Genomic DNA, 10,708 nt, shown 5'->3' with positions numbered 1-10,708 from the left:
CTCTCTAACATCTCTGGGAGAAGTCGGATGTGTTGGTGTGGATGTGGCTCTGCGCTGTCACGGATGCTTCAAGGTCAAGAGTGCTTAGCTGGATATTAAAGAGACAGATGGGTGTAGAGACGGAGTGGGATGGCAACGCAATGCAATTATAACCCATGCCCACTGTCCACACACACACACACACACACACACACTCACAGCATGACAGACCAACGGAGAAAGAAAGTGGGCGAGAAATAGAAAGACTAGAGATCACTTCTATTTCAGAAACTCAGCAGAGACAATCTAATATCAGCCTGAGTGCAAGTCCACAACAGTTAGAGTATGCACGCATTCTTGTACAAACAAATGAGTGCAGACACACACACACACACACACACACACACATGCTACAGAGATTGTCTGATAGGAATTGTAATGGCTCATTAAAGCACCAAAGTGATCCTGTGGATGCTTCCAGGAGGAGGAAAACAGAGTGAATGATTGATACAGTGATAGAGAGTGCGCTCCCTCCACCAGCCCATTAGGGGTGATTTAGAGGGACTGTGGAGTGCAACTGGAATGGAAAAAGAGTCTCTACATTTCTGATACTCTGTGACTGATTGAGAGAGCACAAGAAAACGTGTTTTTTGTTGGTGTTGTTTTTTTCACCATCATGCGATCTTAGTGGAATCTAGGAGGGTATGATTGCAGCAGCTGTGAAATAATCGCTGCTGCATATTAGGCACACGCGCTCTCTCTCCCCTGCTTAATTGTATTTGAGGGCAGGGTCATGATCCGGCCGGATGTTGGGGACGAGCCAGGCTGGACTGAACTAGCTGGCCTGGTATGATTTGGCCAGATTGGATGTTTTTCACTAATGTGGGCCAATCATTAATTGCTCCTCCTCATGCAGTGAGGCTTGCGGTCTGTTTGTGTTCGTTTCAGTGATGGTAGCAGGTCGCGGGTGATAACCCCCCCACACACACACACACACACACACACACACACACAAACCACCTATTGCTTTGTCCACTATTTAGCCAAGTTTAGCTAATATTGCTGTTTTATGTAACTTCAGAAAACAGCCCGCCCTGAATCCTCAGTTAGTTTCTCTCTCAAGAAATTTGGAAAAAACTTTGAAATTTCCCTGAACGACAGTATGTCTGAACCACATCTGAGTATGTCCATGGAAGGGAGGCTGAGACTGTGGGCCTCCCCCTCAGACAAAGCATGGAACAAGCCGCTGTATTGCTGTTATACTTACCTCAAGATTACATTAATGTCTAATATAATATGAGATTGAAGTTAGATGAAAAGACTTTCCTATTACGTTTAGTTTATGACTCTGACAAACAGTAAAATTCTGTAAAACCACGGTAGCTGTGAACTGACTCTTGAACCAAACCATACATAAAAGGGTTATTTAACAAGTAATGTAATATTCTCTCACCAGAAACTGGAGCCTGTTCAGCACTTATCAGCTATTAAATATATTTTGCATTAGAACAGGTGTTTCCTCAGGCTGGATACACTTATGAACTGATAGCAGTCAGACAGACACATGGATGTGGAATATGAAACTGATTTATTCTTGCTGATTGCTCCCAAATCACTTATCCAGATTATGACGAAACCAAAAATGCTCTTTCAACCATTTCACTTGGACTCAGGACCGTAGTATTTACGATCCAGGAACTACAACTTGATTCAGATTGTCTCCAGAAGGTCATCGGTGTTTGTGATTTTTACAATTCCTTTTCAGCTGATTTCATGTAAGTCTGTCCATTCGTTTTAGAAATGCTATGGTCACATGACCTCAGTGGTGAAGGTAATCACAATGAATCTCTCTGTCAAGCACTAAAAAGTTCACACTGATTTGATTCACGGTAAATATACTCTCAGGAGAACGGGATACAACAATACTCAGATAAGGCAAAAAATACTGTGGTTTAAAGACGAAATTGGGGTGTTTAGATTTGTAGCAGAGAGCATGACTCTTTATCAGCAAGCTATTTTAACGGTAATCTGTTTATTTGGCCTCTTCTACCAGCCAGTGTTCCTGAGTAGCAAGTGAGCAGTGAAATAAGAGAAACTCCGGAATATTTGAAGTGGCTGAGGTCACGTTTGATGGTGGCACTTTGAAGTGGAAATATTGCTTCTAAGGGGCCAATCTTTCATTTAAAGGCGTCACCCTTAATAGGGGCTGATTTTAAGTGGCTACATTCATTTAAGATACCAAATTAGCAGTATTTATCTCTCCACCAGAGGAGGCACTGAGCTACTTTGTCACACGTGTACAACTGCATGCACGCAGGCGTGAATGGACTCATTTCCCTGAGACGTCTGTCCCGTGGACATCGAGACAACTGTACTGTAACAGATTATATGGGTGAATATGCTCCAGTGCAAATGAAGTACTCACTTCAGTTGGCTTTAACCACACTTTTAATTCATGTTTGGTTGATTGAATATTGCAGCATGCCTGATTGTAACAGCGATACTCATTAAAATTCCAGCTCACTCTGCCAGTGATCACAAGGGCGGGATAAAGCGTCAGAACACACGATCACACGGTGACCCCGTGTCATTATTTACTCATGATGACAGAGATGTCAACAGTGTGACTCCAAATGAATGTGGACAAGACAAGAAACAGCTGTGCTGTGAAATGGAGCCCTGCTCACGCTGAGGCAATTGAGACAGGAAATAGGGGTCGGTGTGGGGTCATGGCGTCCAAACTCGGCAGTCTGAGGATTTCCAACAATTCCTCTCTCGCTCCTGCCTTCACACAAATGGAGTCACGTCTAAACCGGCCACGCCTCCTGGTCCTTTATCCCCTGGAGGTGAGAGTGTGATATCAACCAATCTGTTCCAACCACCCTAACAGTCACATCAACGCCGCCCCCGAGCCTCGCAGCTCCTTCCTGTTCCAACCCGACGTGTACCGCAGCAGAGCGGCGAGCACTGGAGCGAATCAGTGAGCTGAGGAGAGGCAGTTTGACCGATTTGGCTGTTATGGAGGAAGTTATACCCTCTAATTTGACTCACTACATTTTAAGCAGAGCTGGGTGACGTTTATGCATTCATATTTGCTAAGAGGTAGTAAAGACAGCAGTGATCACAGATGAGCAGGATGATATGTCAGGAACCGCAGTGGCCGCCTCTCGCTGCTGTTTTCATTTCCAAGTGAAATGTGTGGAAACTCATCTGAGCAATGAGGCGAAATTTTGAGGCAAAAACTGTGACTATTTAGCCGGCAGGAGGCCGGCAGGGAGAAGAGGCCTGTCACTCCTTGTGCTGCTCTTCTTTGCTCTCTAACTTGCAACAGTTTTAATTCTGAATATTTGATCACTTGTGCAAAAACAGTGTTTTTTTTTTTTTTAACTCTGTTGAATGATGCTTTCTCAGTAGCTGATTTAAACTTTCTATTAAAGCACATTTTAATGAAATTCTTTTAGGGTTTGTAGCTCATTAAAGCTGAGCAACTTCATCTCCTTAAGAGAAACTCTAAGATACCGTACATTAATTTTACTGCACTGAATGCATTATTCATGGTGCCATTAAATGAATAAATAAGATATGCATTTTGGAATTTCATTTAAAGTTTCTTCCATTATGCCACAGGACAATGTGTTTTAATATTACAGTGATACTTCAGCCAAATATCATTTGTATATCAGCTACTCACAGGTAGATGGACAGAATTCATGAAGCAGCTTTTTCCTGTGTGACTTCTGAGTGAATCCAGGATTCAGAACACACCAGCCACACACTTGTTACCTGAACTCCTGGAGACAGAACTGTACAAAACATTTGTTTGCAAGCTCTCAACAAAATGTACTCTGGTTCTAAACTCTACGGGCCCTACTCCTACTGTCTGAAGGTCAAATTAAAGTGATGTGGATTTCCTGTTATGGACCAAATCTTTGGTCCCTTTTAGCCTCCAGCAACAAGTGGGTGGCTGGTGTTTCCTCTGAATTCTAGATTCACCCAGAAGTCCTGCATGAGAGAGAGAGAGAGAGAGAGAGAGGAAAAAAAACAAACTTCATAAATTCAACACAACAGTGAGTAATCCATGATAATATTTAGGTGAAGTATCACTCTAAATCCAGCAAGCCAATTTACCAGTTTAATGTTAGTTTCAACATCTCTGAGAGAAGAAAAAAAAAAAAGAGGGGGAGGCAGCGACAAGGGCGATGAAGCGAAGCTCAATTTGGACATCAAACACAGGGAGAGAGATTTGAAGGCGGTGGCACGTGGGCTGGCGATGTCAGGAAGGAATGGTGTCCTGACTCCATTTCCAGCACTCCCACGGGAATCCCACGCATGTTGCAACAATGTGGCAACAGACTTCATCCCATTACCCCTGAGGCTCTTTACCCTCAATCTGCTCTCGTCTCGAAAACTGACAACTTGACTTGTTCAAAGGGTTTCAGGGTTCCTGGATGAGAAACTAATCATTTTTTGTGTCTTTGGAAGAGAAGCCCATCTGAGACTGTCTGGGAAAGTATTTGGGAATCCAGGTTGAGATTTTTATTTCACGTCATGAGGAATGAGGCGAGCATAAAATCTTATTTCCAGTGAAAATACTGATAAAAGTCATATTGGACACCTGGAGAAATTTTCTATTGCTGCAGCAGTCCAAAATGTCTGTCGAGGAAAATAACAATATGCTTACATAAAAATTCTTTGCATTTCAATAACAGCTCCAACTGTTTGCATGTTATTAGCAGGCGATAAATATTTAGCGTCATACAATTACCACAGATCACCCTCAGGACAGGGGGGAGCAGTTGGTGCAGGCAATAAAACAAGAAAATACAATTAGCACGGCCATGAAAGGTGATAATTGCAACTTTCACTTGTGTAATTGTATATCCTCCATTCTGGAAGAGTGGCAGAGCCACATGTAAGTGGAGTAGCCTTTATCACCAGCTGTATGATAAATGGAGACGGCCCGGGGATGCCAAATCTATAAGCTTTTTAATGATTGGTAAGTCATGGTTTCCGGATCGGAATGAATATGGAAAAGATCTTTATCCAGCAGTGGAACTCAAGGTCACCACTGATCGCACGTCCCAGGGGTGCTTACTGGCTACTTTTTTACAAGGTGCAAATGATACCTGCTCCTCTGCTCTGTTTTGCACAGCCAGCACGGCGAAATGTGACACAAACTGTGTCGTTTAGCATCATATTTCAAGGTGCTGTTACCGATCAAAAGGACACCAATATTCAGCGTATGCTGCATTCAGAATATGCTTCGTATAGAAGAAGGTGGGACCAAGGAGGGGTCTCCTAGACCACTGCTGAATATAAGCAATTGCCCCCTGGCGCCTGTGTGGGGTGTCAGGATATGCCAGGATAATGAAACATACTTTTATATCAAGTCACATATACCTATGTCCAGATTTTTAAGCATTCTGCTGCTTCATCCATCTATCAGTGACAAAACTCATAAGTTAATACCTGTATGATGTAACTGTGTGAGATCTAGCTGACTTTCACCTTGTCCTGTGCTCTCGAAGACGTTTTCCCCTCCTGCATTGATTCTTTGTGACTAAAGCACAACTGAAACAACTGACAGTCAGAATCCGTCCTTGGAGACACAAAATCCTCTTTTCAAGAAGCGTAGCGGTGGACGGCGGTTGATATTGCTTTGCTGTTTAGAAAACTTTGTGTTGTCGTGCTGTAGCAACACCTTCTTGAAATTAACCTTCTTGAAACTAAAGCAAACTTTACTGGACGAAATGAAAACAATGTAACAACAACAACAAAAAAAGTCCGGACGTTGTACCAGACCATTAGGTGAGAAAGCGCTCTAAGTCTTAATCTTAAGTTCTCATCCTTGTGCAGAGCAGCTAATAGTTTGGTAATGCTCCATCATGTTTTAAAACTTTTACACACTGACTATTGAACTGAAGTTTGGAGAGAGAGAGAGAGAGAAAAATAGTGAATCAAATCACAATATCCATCAGAAAAATTGCTATTAGATTTTCTCTTTCACCCTAGCGGGAGGCTTAAGTGCAGCCGTAGCACTGAAGTGGGCCACATTTGAACATTCATTACGACAAGACTACCAGACCTCTACAAGAAGCTCTCAGACTAGGAAAAAACAACAATTTAAACATAATAAAACCCAGTATGACCAAGTAAGCTTCAGCTCAGTCTGAACTGATGAGAAGAGAACATAAAAGTGTGCCATACCCACGCAAGAACTTTCCAACTCCAACCTGAATTAGGGTCATGAGAATTTCGAGATCTGAAATGGGGTCGCGGGCCAGAAGAGGTTGAGAACATCAATCTACCTGAGATGGCTGTTGACCCACCTAAAATGATTGTGTGCTTCAAGAGGGGGGATTCAGCACCCAAATATGGTCTAAATCAGTTCTCATGGCATTTTTCCTTCATGTGATTCAACATAATGATTAAAAATTATGGGTTTATTCTGGCATCACTGTTGAGTACAAATGCAAGCATTGTGGAAATGCTCATGTGCAGAGTTATATATAAAATATAACATTCTCCCAAGAAAAAAACAAAACAGGAATTTAGGAAATCTGATTATCTCAATATAAGTCACATTTCCTTTTAATTGTCAATTCAATTTTCCATGAACTCTGGAAATGTGGCAGTAAACAACATGGAGATCAGGCTTTGGAGCCAGTAAACTCAGCCATGCAGTGCACAGCTTCATTAGGAGATGGTGGTACAGGAACGTTTCATTGTTTGTCTGGTGCTAGCTGTTTTCAGGTATGTTGCATGATGTCCGGAGACAAAGTTTGGGAATATCGGGGAAGATGAATGAAAGATTCATGATGTCAGAGCTTATTTGAAAAAGCCGAAAACCCTTCAAGTGAGATGATAATGTTTAATGTCATTACTGTGAATGTTCCCCATTGTGTAGGCATTAAAAACAGTTGCTAATGGCTAGTGTTCTTCTGACAGAAGGACGAGCAGTGGGGTCCCGTATCGTGGCCAAAACTGTTTGCCCCGTATTTGGCCCACGTCTGTGCCGTGACTTTGCTCTATGGTACCTGAAGTGTCCCACATTAGGCCCAAATCTGGATCTTATCTGGGGTCTTTTCTGTTTCTCCTTAGCTTACTTCAGAATTTGTACCACTGCTCCTGTAGTTTGAATTTGGATCAAGTGTTTCCATCACCTTTTCCTAATGATGACAAGGACTAGGAGGATGGTTGCGGCGATGAGTGGGTTCTCTGAGCTAGTTTTCTGTTTTCATTCTGGTCTCGACCTTTCTAAGAAGCACGATAGTCTGCTGAAATGAACATAACAACCAGAATCTCAATAGTTTCCTTTTGCTAAAGAAGTGTTTTTGTTCTTAAACGTACCTTTGACACACCGTAAAATGTTATTTTCCCAGAACGCGGCATGAAGAAAACACATTTGTGTTGTATCCAGGGGTCGCAGCAACCCCGCTGAGAGCTGAGTAGGTGAATATGCAGAAACTTCTCCAAAAAAAAAAAGAGATTCTCTTGTCTAAGAGAACAAAGCTTACATAGATGGATTCTACCTGGAGGAGCTTCCATAATTGAGATCCGTGTTTTGATGCCGCTGACCGCTCTTTCCTTTGACAGTGATTGAGTGATGTCACCTACACCTTGATGAACATGTCACCACAGCAACTGACAGGCTCCGCCGCCACCTCATCCTGTCGCCATCCCCAAGTAACTTAACTGATTTACCGCCCTGATCGCTCGGCTTGTCCTCATCATTTTTTAAAAGCTCCTGAAGTGTCATTTCCTGTGCTATGCTTGACTTGAATCTGAGGAAATGAAGCCTGAGAGAGGTGAATTATTACCCACGGTGACTTTTAGACTAATTGAGACCATTACGCTATGCAGCACAGCAACCAGAGAGTACCGGTGGTGAACACAAATGCCCAGTGCAACACCCCCTCCCCTGCCACCTTAAAAAAAAGAAAAGAAGCGGCGCCCTAATTTGTCAGTTAACCTTAAATGTCAAGGTGAAACTGCTGGTGAAACTCAAAGGTTGAATGTAAATTAGTAGCATAAAAAAAACATGCTCCCATGACCCCAATCTGTACAGTTCATGGTCCATGTTTGCTTTTTAAATCTTTAATTATCAATGACCCTAAGGCTGCAGTGCTTGGTTAGTTCATTTTGTTAACAGTCCACCGTGCAAGGATAGTTGACTAATCAAATGTCGCACTTGCAAGCACAGTGGCATGCATCATTCCAGGGGAGGAGCCTAAACCAGGGCCACTGATGATATATATGGTAGCAAATCTTCTGTGCCGTCTCTGAAATGGGATCCATGTAGTCTGGATAATACATGCAAGGCTGTAAAGGCGATTTCAACCCACTGAGTGTGAGTGAAAAAGGAGAGAAGAGAATGAAGCAGATAGCAAAATGGAACCCAAATCCCTTGAGAATAATATGGAGATCTGCCTAACATAAGATCCTTGTGGTAATGCAATTTAAGTTAGAAGGAAAAAAATGTCAGGGTAATCTCATCAGTCCGTCAGAGAGAGGGATGTCAGACATAGCCTGTGGCGAGCCTCCAGCAGGGCCGCTTCTATGCGCCACTCTGCACCCCTCCATCTCCCCTCCATCTCCCCTCTCCCCTGCCTTTCTTCCTTTCTTTCCACCTCGGAGCCGAGCCATCTTACCATTGTCCCACCGTCCTCCGTCAATAGCCATACAGACCTTGCAACCAAATCCGAGGGATGAAAATAACAAAATCTGAAACAAACAGTAAGGAAAAATTTGCATAAGAGAAACAGTGTGTCAAAAGCTGACAGATTATGCCTCAGGTGCCATATGCCGAATGTCATGGGGTCAGGACGGTATGAATATAATGTATAGGAAGAAGGAAATGACATGCAAGAAAAACATCCTGCCTGTCAGATGTTCCTTAAAGGCTTGGTCATTTGGAGATGGGATCTGTAAATCAGTGGTCCCTGTAAGCCCCAGGGCATAGAAGAAGGGGCAATGACATCACTAAAGTGGACTAGGTGGGTCCAGGGCGCCCTCGCACAGGAGAAGCATCCTTTTTCTTTGCAGGCCTTAGGCAGCGCTCGCTCTGAGGTCACCAGCCTGTGGAGGAGAGCAACTCAGCAGGGACCAAACCACAGCAGGAATACTGTGAAGCAACAACATGCTGTAGGAATAATTCTTAGTTAAACTAATGGAGGGTGAATACAGCAGGAGAGGGCTGCCAGAAGTGCCGGTGCTATTTGGGAAAAGAATGGCTCCCCTGTTTTTGTCCCATATATTGTTTCCTCTGTTTTCTTACAAAAAGTTATTTACCAAATTTAGAATCTTTGCTGCTGACTCTAGGGTTATTGGAAAAAGGTGGCAATCCATAATTGCTGTCAACATTCTCAGATGTGATGCCGGAGGACATTTGAGGGTGTGGAAAAGTGGCTGTGCAGCATATCAGAGAGGGAGATAAGGCCAGATTGTGGTGTATTGATTAGAGATAGACATCTACTCTCCAACACAAGCTGCTACTCTGCTCTCAGGGCCGGGAGAAGACCTGATTGGTTTGGATATGCATGTCCTGAGCTGATCAGATCAGGTATTAGCATGTCTGGCTGCAGCAGCTGTAGTACTTTTGTCCACTGACACTCAGGTCTACTCGAGGAAGAGTGAATCACATGTCACCCAAAGGATAAAATGCTGTTTGCTCACTCAGTGGGTTAACACACAATGTTCCATCATGCTTTATTTGAAGCTTGTTAAGGTCATTTAATTGGACTAATTTTGTTTTGCATGTATACAAGAAACTCAAAAGACTCGTATTTAAGGGGGGATGTCCACCCTGGAGCCAGATGGTGCGCACGGCCCCTTACAGCTGCTTACAATCCAAATATCGTATGTCTCGTGTCACATAGCAAACTGGCTCTTGAGCAATGGTTGATGCTGATTTAAGGATGCATAGATCGGTGTCAGAATAAGTCCTAAATTAGTATTGTTGAACATCCTGTTCCCACTTCAAGTCAATGGATTTTTTTTTTTATTAAATGTCTGAAATTAAATGTGGTTGAAACAAACTGAAGATAATTTTTTCTTTCTGGCATAAAATATGTAGAAGATTTAGGTCGCAGACGTGTTTTTATAGTAAAAAGAGGTCTTCAATTTTAATCAAATATCTTTAATAATTACATGATGAGGAATTTTAAAAGGACTCCACATCTTTATTGACTCAAAAACTGTTCATCCCTTCACTTTAGTACTAGTAGTAGTAGTAGATTTGGACTGTTGCTTTGATGCCATCTGTATTCACTTACTAAAGAATACTGTCTAAAGACATCATTGCCATCTGTCAGTCTCAGATCACCGTGCCTTTCTTACCCACTACAGGTAAGAGAACAAATGTTGACATGAGCACCAACTTCCAGAGTATATCACACTTAAAAAAAATAAAATAAAAAATATATATATATATATTTGCCACTTCATGAAATTGTTTCAAATGTCTGCTATCAAAGCATCAAGTGTAGACAGGTATACATCAGAACGCACAAGTAAATTAAGGTTCTTCAGAGCGTCTTTCTTGGAAGCCATTCTTTGAATAAAGCATGCAGTTTTCTTGCGGGAGTAGATATACAAGTTGTATAGGCTTATTTAAGAGGAGGAAAAGGGCTTTGAATGACAAGCAAACCCAGTGAAGGGCAGCATGGCACCATTTCATACGTTAAACTGAAGCCGTGCTCAGCTGCTCCCCCTCTTCGGAACCAACACA

The 10,708-nt window shown here is 42.5% G+C and overlaps 1 long non-coding RNA gene across 3 annotated transcripts in view; it reads left to right on the top strand.

Moving 5' to 3' along the window:
• The window catches only part of LOC147241351 (uncharacterized), a 125,489-nt gene that overhangs the window by 17,318 nt on the left and 97,463 nt on the right, over window positions 1-10,708 (top strand). The window lies entirely within an intron of this gene.

Source organism: Aulostomus chinensis, chromosome 21 (assembly GCF_037954235.1).
Source record: "Aulostomus chinensis isolate RoL2024-O1b breed Wild chromosome 21, RoL_Achi_v1.0, whole genome shotgun sequence".
In the NCBI taxonomy this organism is placed as follows: Eukaryota; Metazoa; Chordata; class Actinopteri; order Syngnathiformes; family Aulostomidae; genus Aulostomus; species Aulostomus chinensis.
Note: the sequence above shows the minus strand (reverse complement) of the source record. Positions and strands in the feature narration are given on the sequence as shown.